The 15837-nt window shown below is 39.2% G+C and overlaps 1 protein-coding gene across 2 annotated transcripts in view; it reads right to left on the bottom strand.

The window, feature by feature from the left end:
* RAD51AP2 (RAD51 associated protein 2) overlaps positions 1-15837 on the bottom strand; it is a 244138-nt gene that overhangs the window by 147278 nt on the left and 81023 nt on the right. Inside the window, exon 2 of one of the 2 annotated variants that reach the window (XM_078647762.1) lies at positions 3174-3319. The exons of the other annotated variant lie outside the window; for it this stretch is intronic. The gene's annotated coding sequence lies outside the window, so the exon portion shown is untranslated. The remainder of the gene's footprint in view (positions 1-3173; positions 3320-15837) is intronic. 2 annotated transcript variants of the gene reach the window in all.

The following is a 15837-nucleotide window of genomic DNA, read 5'->3' as shown; positions in this document are numbered from 1 at the left end:
AGTTAGAGGATTGGGCAAATTTTTTGATATGTTTGTAATGTTTTCTTCACACTTGTCCTTTGATATTTGGATCCCATTTTTGCAACAATTTGCAGTAACTATGTGGTGTAAAAGTCACCATTTGAATCTATTTTTTGCAAAATTTTCTTGCGGGGGAACCCCCCCGCACCCTCCTTTTCCAGTGCGGGCTTGCCAAATTGTTTGCCCACCACTTTCAAAATCCACTAGTTGCCACTGGACCCCATTCCTCTGGGCTGATACATTTTTTATTTTTATGATAAAATAAAAGGAGAGGGCCGCTTGGCCCCCCTCTGTGTCCAATTTTGAACCCAAGGACCCCATCCCCCAGGGTCTGCCCCCTTTTTGTTTTAAAAAAGGGAAGGGGCCGGGCAACCCCCTCCTAAGGCTAATTTAAGGCCCAGTGCCTTTATCATTTGTTTTATAGAAGGGGGCCACACAGTACCCCTCCCGGGCCGATTTTGGACCCGGGGACCCCATCCCCAATCATTATTTAGGGGGCCTAATTAAATGAAGTGCGGGAGCACACACTTTGTTTTTTTATTTGTTTTGCCAGATTTGGGGATCCATCGGAACTCCTGTTGAAATTGTTTTAAAAAAAAAATTTCTTTGCCCTAGGGGTCCCTGTGGGACCCCTGAACAGACCTAGCGGGGTAGGGTGTTATATATATATATGTATATATATATATATATATATATATATATATATATATATATATATATATATATATATATATGTTATCATCTTAAAACCTAAGATAGAAAATATCTCTAGTGGAGAAAATATCTTTAGTGGAGAAGTGTGGCTCAGGGGTTAGAGGCAGCAGACCCGGAAGCTGAGATCGGTCCTGGACCAGGGTTCAATTCCCCGCCTCGGCGGGGTCTTGGGCTAAAAATTCCACGGACTCGATAATTCTCGCCCCGGTGCCTCCTCGACTCACGGGTTCACATTCTGCGACTCTGGGCAATAGCTTGCTTAATCTCCACAATGGCCCCTCGCGGCGGGATGCCTGACTTTCACCTTGTGGATACCCTGCTATCTCACAGGGGAATACCAGGAAGGGTTCCCTAAGCAAGCGCCGGGAAACCCACTGTGGGTAGCTGTGCGCTATATAAGCTCAACTACATTTACATTTACAGGCAATCAAGTAGAGGGAAGCTGGAGGACCATCTTGATCAATGACACCAGCAACAACAATTCCTGTCAAGAAAGTCCCTTCAGAGGTGCAGTCTACTACAACAGATATAGCTCCAGAGTTTTCAAGGATAGCCACGTATTGCATGGACTGTACTGTTGTTATAACTGCTGGTGAGCAGTGTGTTACAGCTATTCAAAATGCTGCAGAAACTTTTTCCCCTTTTATATTTTTTGCACATATCTCAGTGCCTACTTTTCAAATTCTTCCAGTCCCAGTTGCCATTCTTGTTACCATAAAAAAAAGAACAAACATTTTTTACAACATTACAAAACTACGGAAATAAAACTATTAAAAAACAAACAGAAAATCATGTGACCGAGAAACAAAGTAATATCATTGGATAATACTCTTTTCAACTAAAAGAAGAAGAACATGCCCATTTATCTATCTAGAATATTCTTTAAGAGGAGTTCATAGTGAACAGCAAGAAGGCAATGCAAGGCTGAAGGACCCTTGCATTCATTAGCAGCCACAACAACACCAAAAGCAGAGAATCCATTCAAAAGTTCAAAAGTTCAATCTCAACTTCAAGATTTGGCTCCATAGTTTCCCCAATGGCTTCATACTGCATGGATTGTGAAGTTGTAGTGAGTGCTAGAGAGCAGCACATAACTGCCCTTCGCTATGCTGCAAAGAATAATAAATGTTTATTTTTTATTTTTGGTCCTTCATAGTTTTTCTACATTAGCAGGCATTTTATTATCTTACAAAATGGGTATCTAATATGTGTTGTTCATTTTATTATCTTCTAATTTATTGCAACATAACTTACATATAACTTACATATAACTTGCCTTATAGACAAGTCAAACCGTCCCTCTATAAATGAATACACAGCTAACTTTAGCCAGTTATTTACTTTTTCACTTTTAAATATACATCAACAGTCTGTGTTTAAATCTTCTAGTAAGTGCATCAACAACATATACAAACATACTCGGCATTTTTAGACAACACTCTATTAAAGTTTGTCATCTCTTCTTTAAAACTATCAGCTGTAATATGTGTGTCCTTTTCTGCAACTCCTCCTCTTAACAACTCTTCATTTTCCCTAGAATCCTACTCAGGACCAAAGAAACGAAACTGCACATTACCACAAACCTTTTCTACGTCTTCCACAGCATGCAAAAGTGCTCTATTAATTTCTCCTAAACATAAAGCATGAGTTTTCATATAGTACAGCCTCATAACTAAAGTTTGCATCGTTGAGTGGTATATCCTATTTTGTGTTTTAAACTACGCCTTGGAAAGATACTTTGGAATGTTCTTAATATATCCATGTATTGCTATCTAATACTACAAACCCCACTACTATTCCATTTGTATTCAGGACCCTGACTACCCCTTCCTTATACCTCTTCTGCAATACTGTCCTCTACATTCTAGGTACCATCATCTCTTTTGCTATAGGACTACCATTCTTCATTTCAGAACATTGTATTCTTTCATCAAGAGCATGAACTGATCTGTTATCCTGGAGATAGCTTTCTTCATTATAGAAAGGCTTTGTACTAGAAGTATGTATCCATTTGTGACTAAAAACTACAAAAGTTACTTCTATTCACTAATTTTTTCTTCTGGTTGTGTCTCCTCGTGCACAACACTAATTGTCAAGAGTCTTCATTCTATGAAAAACTGCCTCTTCAAAGCAAATGTCTTATCATTGACTCTACCAACTTGTTCTTTCTGTTTTACTGCATCTCTACTTATACTACACTTTATCAAATTTTTCACTAAATTTACAACCACTCTACTATGAAACATCCTCGCTCTGATTTCCTTAAACTGCTTCTGTCTCCTGGTTATGTTGTGCTCATCTTTGTTACAATTTATCTTCTTCCAATGTACACTTTGTCCGCTCTTGTTTTTTTCTCATAGCCATAATTGTATTTTCTTTATTTTGTATTCTTTGCAAATGTCCACATATATTTTTAAGAAATTACTTTGTCCTCTTACCAGTAGCTCTTTTTCCTTTCAGAACTTTTTCTGCATTTTGAGTCTTTTGTAACTCCTATCTGCAGAGATACTGTAGTTCCTTCTGTTGCTTTTTTATCTGAGCTTTCGCGGGCATTCTAATTGTGTGCAGTTATGTATATCTTGTTCTGTAAAAAAAAACATATTTAAATTTCTGCCCTAGCCAACGTATAAACTACTTTACTACTGACTTACACATAATACAAAAACTGTTTTATGGTATTTTACAGTTTTAAATATACATATGAGCCTAGCTATATTACTACATGCACTTACTTCAATATAGAAAACCCAAAGCAAAACACAAAACTGTATTTATTAGTTAACTTTTAACATTTTATCACCCTGTCCTACAACACAGTTGCACAATATCTCACTTCTAACTTATACATGGTGAAAGACCAGTTTATCCCCTCTGTAGTACGTTTTTAAATGAACCTCAAGCCAAGGGAGCATATTTACAAGCCCCATGTGCCAAAGCGTCACTTTTTTCGACACACCATTGGCATAGTGTGATGCTCAATATTTTCAATGCCACGTAAAGCCAAAGCATGGCTTTTCATTGCCTTATAAATACGGGCCGTTTTCACACAGCACTTTACGTGAAAGGAGCGTGCCATGGGTGTTGCTGTGTGTATTCCTACTCAACACCCATGCATTTTGCCATATTCCCAGATTTACAACTATTTGTACACCTGGGGCTGCGTCAGAATTCTACGCAGGGGAGGTAGGCACAACAAGGAGAAATACTTATATTTCTCCTCGTTTTTTTCTGTAGCACACATAGAAAGAGGAAAATACTTCTCATGATTGTTTTTATGCAGGAAGGTGTAAAACAAAAGGTGATGATGGACGGAGCGTTGACAATACAAACACTCACCCCCAGTCAACTGATCTGGGTTTAATCCATCACCGTTCTTTAGCTCACTCCGCCACCCCAGTTCAGACATGGCCATATGCAAATCAGTCTGACCCTGTGCCTCATGGGAACAGTCCAGTCCGAACTGCCAAGCCATGTCTTCCCTGGACCGGAATCAAGCTTCCCAGGACCGGTTTCTGGCATTGTTCTACATTCTGTCCATCAACTGTGTTTTTTGCAATTTTCACCCCGAGTGTACTGGGTATGCTCAGACGTGAGTCCCAGGCTCTCCACACCACTCGAGTCAAGCTATCCAGGCTGATGAAGGCTGATAGCCAGAAACCGGTCCTTGGATGCTTGATTCCGGTCTGGGAAAGACATGGCTTGGTAGTTCGGACTGGACTGTTCCCATGAGGCACAGGGTCAGAACTGATTTGCATATAGCCAGTGTCTAACCCAGGGTGGTGTGGAGTGCAAAAAAACGATGGATTTAGGCCCAGATCCTTGTACTGGGGTGAATGTATGACATTGTTCTACATTCTGTCCATCAACTGTGTTTTTTGCAATTTATGCAGGAAGGTGTGCCTTCCTGCACAAAAACAATCATTCCCGCAACACGGGTGCCTGTGTTGTGTGGATGATTGTCTCCATTGGAGCATAACAGCCAGTTGTGCACCAGTGCAGAGGAGAGCACAGGGATCTAGCATATTGTTGTACATATGACAGATCCCTGTGCTTTGAAAGTAATGTAGCATAGCACAGCCAAATGGCTTACGGCTCTGTGCCACATTACCCAAGTGTAGAAGTACATACAGTGTCTCAACACTGTAAATCCCAAAACACACCTTAAGAGCTATTTGCGTGCCTCTCTACCTTTGTGTCACTGGTGTAGTTAGTATCTCAGTACTTTTTTACTTAAATATATCAGATTTAAATTTTGGGAAACGCTGCATATAGCAATCTGCTCATTAATTTATAAACAACCATATAGCTTACTAATGTGCATATATACTGCCCCACATGGATTTAAAAGACTACAAATTCCTAAGTAAAACTTGTAAATACATGGGTTTGAAGTTGAATACATCAATACTCCTTGGAGGATTGAATGAGTGCATAGGTAGTCCCTAGGGTATTACCTTAGGATACTGGTTGTGCATAGAATCCCTGTCTATGTCACAACTCCATGAGTCATTCCATATCTGCATACGTGCTGCCTGCGTGTTTGCATGAGTATACCACTAGTATCTGGGTGTTTGGATGAGTGCATGAGTAGAGGCTGAATTATTAGACAAGTGTGTAACTGATGCTTCAATAATTCAATACATGCATAGGTACTGTTGGGATGATTAAATGAGTGCAACTCTAGCGCCTGGATGATTGCAAGAGTGCATACATAGTATATAGGTGATTTATAGAGTGCATGGATAGTGCATACATGATTGTTTAAGTCCATGCATAGCACCTAGCCTATTAGATGAGTGCACGAATAGTGTTTCAGCGATTGTATGCGGCCCATTTGTTTTTGGTTGACTGAACATGTAGTGTCTGGATGTTTAGATAACTACATCAGTAGTTCCTGGATAATTGAATATGTACATCAGTAGTGTCTGGCTAATTAGATGAGTGCATGACTAGTGTCTGAGTGACTGCATGAGTCCATTGTTAAAGCTTGAAAGTTTGGATGAAAGAAAGTGTACTGTTGGGGTGATTGCGTTAGTGAAAGACTATTGCCTCAGTAATTAAATAACTGCATAGGTACTGGATGGGTGATAGGTGTACTACAATGGTACACTACGTAATTAGATGAGTGCATGAGTAGTGCCTGAGTGTTTCATCAGCACTCGTGTGCCTCAGTATTTTAATAACTGCATAGGTTGTAAGTGGGTGTTTAGATAGCTGAATAGGTTCAGCGCAAATGTTATAATGATTGCAAAGTTCCAGCCTTGTTAATTGCATAACAATCAACTGGAATGACTAAAAGGATCCATTAATTTACACTTTCAAGTCTTTATTCTCTGATCTTAGCTTCACCCAATCTTGCAACAGTCCAACACATAACAAAGGCTCTACACTAGACCTAATCATAGCTAAAGATAATGCCGTACAAGTGAACTTCATAACACCTTGTGACTGGTCAGACCACTCCCTCATCTCCTTTCTCATATTGGAAAGGGTGTTGGTTAGACCAGGACAAGCTCGCAGGTCAAAACAATGCTCCCGAGATGTGAGGAACATAAACGTAAAGGACCTTATGTAATAATAGTCTGACTCCACCCCCCAACTTGACAAATCTGGATAGCCTCACTGAACACTACATTAATTCCATGTCTGACATTTTTGATTCACTTGCCTCTTTGCAGCTCAAAACAATGCCTAGCAAAGATTCAAAACGGTGGTTCTATGGGTCCTTTAACATGGAATGATGTAAGCTAAAACGGGTAGGGAGATTTTGGAAACACTCCCAAAATATAACAAACCTCAAACAGCTAAGGAGAACAAGGAATGCATATAACAAACATATCCATAGTGCCAAAGCAGATCACTTTAGGTCACAACTTGACAATGCCCAAAACAGACCTAAAAAACAAATTCAAATCATCAAACAACAAACAAACCACTCGGTCATGCAAGGATCATCACACAATGATATACTCCACAATGGTGAGGAGTTCCTAGCACACTTCATTGGAAAAACAAAAAAAAATGAACTAGAATTGCAACTTCCCTTAACAGATGCAGCATCAGTCTCTGTCCAATACCTCCACACGACTTCATCCTGAGAATCCACCTCTTGGCCTACGGGACTTTACTCATAAAATTGGTGCATCATGGAATTCCTTTATACTTGCAAATTATGCCAAGCTCTGCAACAACCCAAATGTACTAAAACCCTCAAACTATTTAAACAATCCTATGCCTCCCAAGTTCTTTGATACAAAAGGGGGTGGTGATGGACGGAGCATCTGAATCAATCAAACACTCACACCCAGTCAACAGATCAGGGTATAATCCATCACCGTTCTTTAGCCCACTCTGCCACCCCAGTTCAGACATGGCTATATGCAAATCAGTCTGACCCTGTGCCTCATGGGAACAGTCCAGCCCGAACTGCCAAGCCATGTCTTCCCTGGACCGAAAACAAGCTTCCGAGGACCGGTTTCTGGCATTCCAGCCGTCTTCAGCCCGGCTTGCTTGAATCCAGTGGCAAAGTGGGCAAGGGACTCACGTCTGAGCATACCCTGCCACACTTATGGCGGACAAAAGCGGTACAAATGGGGGTGGTGATGGACGGAGCATCTGAATCAATCAAACCCTCACACCCAGTCAAACGATCAGGGTTTAATCTATCACCGTTCTTTAGCCCACTCTGCCACCCCAGTTCAGACATGACTATATGCAAATCAGTCTGACCCTGTGCCTCATGGGAACAGTCCAGCCCGAACTGCCAGGCCATGTCTTCCCTGGACCGGAAACAAGCTTCCGAGGACCGGTTTCTGGCATTCCAGCCGTCCAACCGGTCCCAGGATGCTTGTTTCCGGTCCATGGAAGACATGGCTTGGCAGTTCGGGCTGTACTGTTCCCATGAGGCACAGCGTCAGACTGATTTGCATATAGCCATGTCTGAAATGGGGTGGCTGAGTGGGCTAAAGAATGGTGATGGATTAAACCCAGATCAGTTGACTGGGGGTGAGTGTTTGATTTGCTCAAACGCTCCGTCCATCATCCCCTTTTGTATCGCTTTGTTCGCCCTAAGTGTGGCAGGGTATGCTCAGACGTGAGTCCCTTGCTCACTTGGCCACTGGATTCAAGATAGCCTGGCTGATGAGGATTATGAATCCGAAACCGGTCCCAGGATGCTTGTTTCCGGTCCATGGAAGACATGGCTTGGCAGTTCGGGCTGTACTGTTCCCATGTGGCACAGGGTCAGACTGATTTGCATATAGCCATGTCTGAAATGGGGTGGCTGAGTGGGCTAAAGAATGGTGATGGATTAAACCCAGATCAGTTGACTGGGGGTGAGTGTTTGATTTGCTCAAACGCTCCGTCCATCATCCCCTTTTGTATCGCTTTGTTCGCCCTAAGTGTGGCAGGGTATGCTCAGACGTGAGTCCCTTGCTCACTTGGCCACTGGATTCAAGATAGCCTGGCTGATGAGGATTATGAATCCGAAACCGGTCCCAGGATGCTTGTTTCCGGTCCATGGAAGACATGGCTTGGCAGTTCGGGCTGTACTGTTCCCATGAGGCACAGGGTCAGACTGATTTGCATATAGCCATGTCTGAAATGGGGTGGCTGAGTGGGCTAAAGAATGGTGATGGATTAAACCCAGATCAGTTGACTGGGGGTGAGTGTTTGATTTGCTCAAACGCTCCGTCCATCATCCCCTTTTGTATCCCAAGTTCTTTGAAGCGCTTACAAATTTCATTTCCCCTCCCTGGTCTATGATTGTCCATGAATCTCTTGTTCAGGGCACAATTCCAGATTGCCTCATGATAGGATACCCCCATCCCGAAGAAGCCAACCGCTGATTTATCCGACCCAAACAACTTCTGACTTATCACCAATGTAATGGCTCTAGCTAAACTACTTGAGAAATGTGTAACCACACAACTTTGCAAGCACATTGAACAATTTCAGCTCCTTGACTAATACCAATCGGGCTTCAGATAATGTCATTGTACAGAAACAGCACTAAACAAAGAATCAAAATCAACCATGACCTTCCCAACAGTAAACCAATCCCAAATGGAGTACCTCAAGGATCAGCATTCTCTCCCACACTCTTCAACTCTACATAGAACCTCTCACTGAATTCTGAACAATTCAAACATAAACTACTAGATGTATGCAGATGGGTAAACAGTCAAAATATCGAGTAGAAAATATCGAATGGACATAATATCGAGTCCAAAATATAGAATGGACAAAATATCGAATGGACAGAATATAGACATCAAAAATATCGCTTTTAAGGTAAGTAATGTAATATCGAATGTTAAAAATATAGACAAAAAGGTGACATAGCTCTGTTGCAGGAAACGAAACTAGAGGCAAAACATTTCCATACTCTACGTAACAAGTTCTATACTGAACTGGTGGGTTTTGAGGCAATAGCTAAGAAGAACGGGGTGGTAATGTTGATAGCAAAAAAGGCCAACGTGGAAATAGTTTCTTCCTCAATGGAAACGAAAGGCAGATGGGTTTCGGCGAAATTGATAAAGGATGACACTGACTTTTACATTACAACGGTATATGCCCCTAACTCACACGAACCCTCTTTCTGGGCAGAACACACAAAACAAATAGATACAATTCCGGACTCAGCTGTCCATATTATAGCAGGTGATTTCAACCTTCCGTTCGACCCTGTCTTAGATAGATGATAGATACATGGCGTCTACAAAAACCCGATGGCAGAGACTACTCTTTTTACTCCCCTCCACATGATTCGTTTTCACGAATCGACTATTTGTTCATCACTAGAAACGCCATAGCTAGAATCGAGGACACAAACATTGAACCAAGACTCGTGTCAGACCACTCATGCATCTCACTAACTTTATCCAACAGTAAACCAATACTCTGTCAATCATTATGGCGCCTTAATGACGCCATCCTAAACGACGAGAAGCACAGAGACACCATAGAAACCGCCATCAAGGATTATCTAATAATTAATAAAGAGGGCGACACCACTGACTCCATCAGATGGGAAGCTCTAAAGAGCACCATAAGGGGACTCATCATAAAAATAACATCTGCGATAAATAAGAACCATAATGCCGCTCTCTTGAAGTTAGAAAAAGATATCTCGAAACTCCAAAGTGATTATTTGAGAAAAAGATCTGCTGAGTCGCTAAATAGCTTAACAAACCAGAAGTATGCCTACAACAAGTTGATAAGTGAAAGAGCAGGGGACTGGCTGGACAGAAGGAAATGGTTTAAAATTTGTGAGCCTAATAAGGCAGGGAAAGGACTAGCAGCCTACCTTAAATTTAAAATACAAAAAAACACAATCAACTCCCTGATAGATGAAAAATGTATTCCCAATTCAGACCCCATTAAAATCGCGGAATTGTTCAAAGACTTCTATGAGAAACTATATGCCAAAAACAATAATGTGAGAAGGGAGAGGGTGGTGATGTACCTATCTAAGGGTGAGCTACCAACACTTACCGTGTTAGAACAGGAGACACTAAATAAACCGATATCAGAGACGGAGGTCACATGTGCGATCAAGTCACTTAAATGTGGGAAGGCCCCTGGCCCTGACGGTTTCACAGCAAAGTTTTATAAATGTTTCTCCCAAACGCTCACATCACCAATTTTAAATATGTTTCATGAGATTGGCAAAACAGGTGAGGTAAAAGGGACACTGGCTGAGGCGGTTATTGCCGTAATACCAAAAGAAGGGAAAGACTCTAAGCTCCCAAAGAACTATAGGCCCACCTCACTAATAAACTTAGACTGTAAGCTCTTGGCCTCAATATTGGCGCAACGCATCCAGAAAGTCCTTCCGTCCCTAATTCATCCCTCACAGGCAGGCTTCCTAAAAAACAGGCTGTCAAGTGACAATACTAGAATCCTAGCGCATGTCATTGAAAAGGCAAAATTCCTATCCACACCCACTACTGCGATAACATTCGACACAAAAAAAGCATTTGATAAAGTGGACTGGACATATTTGGAAGCAGTCCTACACAAATTTGAGCTAGGTCCTTTTTTCACTAAAATGGTAATGTCGCTATATGCCTGTCCTACTGCTAGGGTAAGGGCTGGTGGAGCTTTCTCCTCACCGTTTAAACTAGAACAAGGAACTAGGCAAGGGTGCCCCTTATCTCCCTCCTTATTCCTCTTGGCAATTGAACCCTTCCTGTATCAAATCCGGAGCAATGATAACATTCCAGGAATTCCATTCAACGAATGCACTATAAAACTCACAGCTTATGCAGACGACGTATTAGTACTAAGTGAGCAGGCTGATAAAGCGATACTTGCCTTAATGTCCACGATTGAGGAATTTTCTGACGTGTCTGGTTACTCCTTAAACAAGGATAAGACTGAGGTCAAGCTTTTAAACAATATGAGTGGTAAAGATATATTAGGTAACTCGGGACTCACTTGGCAACCAAAAAGTTTCAAATACCTGGGCCTAGAATTTGAAAAGGATCTAATTATAACGCTAAAAATTAATGAAGAACAACTCCTAAAGAAAGTAAATAAGCTCCTAGAGGGGTGGTCTCCTAAGTACTTATCGTGGTGGGGAAGAGCGGAGACATTGAAAATGATGGTCACTCCCCTAATTAACTACATGGCAAGCATGCTCCCTATGACTTTCTCAGAGGACTTCCTACAAAAAATAGAGAAGTTATTCAGTACTTTCTTATGGCAGGGGAAGAGGCCCAGAATATCTATGAAAAAATTACAACTTCCAAAGATAAAAGGCGGCCTGGGCCTACCCAACTTTAGGAGATATCAAACTGCTTTTCTGTGCAAGCAAGGGGCATGTTGGTTTAATGAGGGCTCAAGTTACGTACCATTGTGGATTGCTACAGAGAGCTCCATCATAGGCAAAACTCCTCTCCCAGCGATACCTACCATGGATCTGTCACATCTTACGCACTCTAAATACATTATGCTCAACACCAGAAGAGCACTTCTTAGACTAGACCAAACCCATAATTCTGGATTACAGGTAAAAAAAAACGGCTTCCTCATCCCTTTGGCGCAACCCACACATCAAGGTTAATGGAACATCACCCTTTTGGGAGCACTGGTCAGTTAAAGGCATCAACATGGTCTCAGATCTATATGATGGTCACCTGCCACTGCCGTTCTCTGCAATTCAGACTAAACATTCCCTCCAGCCAATTGCCTTCTATGCATTCCTAAAGTTGAAATCAGCCTTATCCACACGCTTGTTCTCACTTTCAGATCCTTGGTTAAAATCACTACTCCCACGCCTTCAGAATACAGGTCACTTCGTCTCAAAGGTGTACAAACTGCTCTCACCGGCTCTAGGCAAACCACAAAGACGTAATGAGGTTAAGTGGGAAGAAGAACCCAACACTACGGGCATAGACCTTAACTGGGATAAGATTCATGCTTCAGCCCTCACACACAAGGTGTCCCCGATCCTTTCCCAAACCAAATATATGCTAATTAACAGGGTCTTCTGGACCCCCCAAAAATTGTTTAAACTTGATATAAGAGACACCCCCACATGCTGGAATTGTTCCCTTACTGAAGGAGATCTACCACACATGCTTTTCCACTGTCCCTTACTCCACAAATATTGGTCTAGCGTCTTTGACTATATTAAGCACATATTTAAGATTAAGCCAAAGAGGGAATTTATCTACATAATGCTGGGTGCCATTGACCCGATATTATCAAAAGATCATGATCGTCAACTACTCGATCCACTACTTACACTAGCGTGCAAAGTTGTTTTGTGCAAATGGAAGAGTGCCTCGGAGGTCTCATTCGCTATGTGGAAGGAATGGCTGTCATGCATTAGAGGGACAGATAACTCTGCTCTGCACTCTTCCCCATGGCGCGTTTCCAACAAGAAACTCTGGACTGCTCTTGACGCTTCCTCCTTCTCTTTTGATCCGCCGTAGTTACTCATCACTCATTGAGTCAGTATGGAATTGCCGCCTCAACTGAACCCAGTGGCAGGCCACTAGTGGACTACTACTAGTAGACCAAGCTAAATGTTAGGGTGTTGGTGATGGGGATTGAACTACCTTGTGGTGTCACATACTTTAAACATAAGAGCACAGTAAATGGAATACAACACATGTTTAGCCATTGTATATTCATTGTTCTGACCGCATAAGCTCGTTTTATTGTCTTCTATGCTGACATTGTCACTGAGAATATTATTCAGGAATTAAGTACTACTACTACTTGTAAACATTGATGTTCAGCCTAAAATCACATGTAGGTACTACACTCATAATTTTCCATCTACCTTTCACGAGCTATGTGGATCCGTATTTGTGTTTGTATTCACCTTATTTTGTCTTTTTACTCTACTATAATCCAGCACGGAAAAACCCATGCTTGTATGTATTATTGTTTGTATTTACTTTCTTTTCATTTCATGACCAATAAAAACGATATGAAATAAAAAATAAAATATATAGAAAGTTAAAATATCGAAGTATATAATATAGGTTATTAAAATTATCAAATTTTTAATAATATCAAATTTTTTATAGTGTTTTTTATGTTATTATATGTGTGAAAAGTGTGTATTTATGTTCTAATTTATTTTAATTAATGAATTTTGTTTTTTTAATTTTTGCGTAATTTAATTCTGTAGCGGGTTGTGGGTTTATAGGGGAATAGGGTAGGAAGTAATTTAATTATAATTAATTAAATATGTAAATTTATATATTGGTATTCATTTTTAATTAATTGTTAATTAATTTATATTTGGTAATTAATTAAATTTTAATTGGCAAATAATTTTAATTAATTGATTAATTGCTAATTATGTTAATTTTACTAATTTATTTTCTTTAGCGGGTTGTGGGTTTATAGGGGAATTGGGTGGGAAGTAATTTATGTATAATTAATTAAATATGTAAAATTATTTATTGGTATTTTTTTATAATTAATTGTTAATTAATTTTTTATGGGTAATTAATTAAATTTTAATTGCCAATTAATTTTATTTAATTTATTAATTGCTAAATATGTTAATTTAACTAATTTATTTTCCGTAGTGGGAGTGGGTTTATAGGGGAATAGGTTAGGAAGTAATTTATTTATAATTAATTAAATAATTCTATTTATTTAATTGTATTTAATTTGAATTAATTGTTAATTCATTTTTAATTGTTAATTAATCAATTGTTAATTTGTAATTAATTTGTATTAATAGGTAATTAATTGTAATAATTCATTTTAATTTGTAATTTTAATTGATTAATTATTCTATTATATTAAATTGGTAATTACTTTTAATTACATTTTTATAGATATTCATTTATATTTTTTTCAATAATATATGAAGTATTTACTTTCCCTACTGTTGCACTCTCTGGAGTGGGAATAGTAATTGTTACCCCTATGCTATCCAACGCTTTCCCTACTGTTGCACTCTTTGGAGTGGGAATAGTAATTTTAACCCCTACGCTATCTAATGCTTTCCCTACTGTTGCACTCTTTGGAGTGGGAATAGTAATTTTTACCCCTACGCTATCCAACGCTTTCCCTACTGTTGCACTCACTGGTGTGGGAATAGTAATTTTTACCCCTATGCTATCCAACGCTTTCCCTACTGTTGCACTCATTGGAGTGGGAATAGTAATTTTAACACTCTTGCTATGCTCCGGTAATAATATTGTATATTTTTTAATATTATTCTGTTAATATATATATATATGTTTTAACAAATAATTGTTTTTTTTAATAACTTAAATTAAAAATATTTAATAATTTTAAGGTTATTTAAGTATTTTTAAATATATTTTAGTTATTTATTTTTAATATTTTTTTATTTTTAATATTTTTTTAATTTTACATTAATTTTAATAAATTCGATATTTTTACAAAGTACATATTTTTAAACTATATTTTTGACTCGATATTTTTGTACTTACCTGTTTGTAGATAGGACTTCGATATTTTTGTAGTCGATATTTTAAATGCCTATATTTTTGTAGTCGATATTATGTCAGTGATCCATGCAGATGTAACTCAATTGACTGCAAAGATAAGGGGCCCCCTGATACTAATGTGAAGTTCACCTAGACAGGGAAATACTTACTGTAAATAATGTAGGGCAACTTCAATTCTTTCAAAAACTTAGAACATGTAGTGACACTAATTTTTTAGAAAAATACAAAATCATTTATTTATTACTTATGGTCATATATCTAATATAAAAAGGTGTGATCATGAAAAATCTAGAAATAATTTTGACTTATGTAACATACTTGCTGCAATCATCCTTCATACAATCATAATTTTAAATTGATTCTCAAAAATTCTGTTGTTCTGATGGAAATACAATTCATTGATGGGCATTATAGGATGTAACAGAAATTTCATTCGTACACATAATTCTCGGGTGGTTTCCAAGTTGTCCCTTAACGTGCGCTTCAGCAGACCACTGCCTTCTTCAGGAGTTTCACCTCCAAATAGTATGTTCAATGGGTAAGTGATTCTGGACTGGTGATGTAGCCGAATTATGTTCTGTACAAGTTACAGTATCCCGATTCACTCATGGGTTCAGGTTGAGACTAGTCCAGTCTCACTGTCGGTATAAGATTTGTCGAAATGTGGGTCTACCTAAAAAGGTTGGGGGGTTTCCAATTGTTACACTATACGCTGTTTATTTGAGGCTCATAGGGATGAAGGCTACAGCGACGAAAATTCATATCCTTTTCAATACCTAATTCTTCAAAAATGCACTTGTGGTGTACGATTCTAATCCATTGGATGAGCTGCTAATCCATGGGGTACCGTTACTGTGTTACATTCGATTAAATGTCAACAGGATGCTGACAGCTCGAACACTGATGCCAGTATGCGTGAGGTAGACCACTGTGGTCGGTAGCAACCCACATTTTGACAAATCTTATACCGACAGTGAGACTGGACTAGTTTCAACCTGAATCCATGAGTGAATCGGGATACTGTAACTTGCACAGTACATAAGTCAAAATTCTTTCTAGATTTTTCATGATCACACCTTTTTATATTAGATATATTACTATAAATAATAAATAAATGATTTTGTATTTTTGTAAATATTAGTGTCACTAC

This window comes from Lissotriton helveticus, chromosome 6 (assembly GCF_964261635.1).
Source record: "Lissotriton helveticus chromosome 6, aLisHel1.1, whole genome shotgun sequence".
Taxonomy (NCBI): domain Eukaryota; kingdom Metazoa; phylum Chordata; class Amphibia; order Caudata; family Salamandridae; genus Lissotriton; species Lissotriton helveticus.
This window is presented reverse-complemented; position numbering and strand designations above follow the sequence as displayed.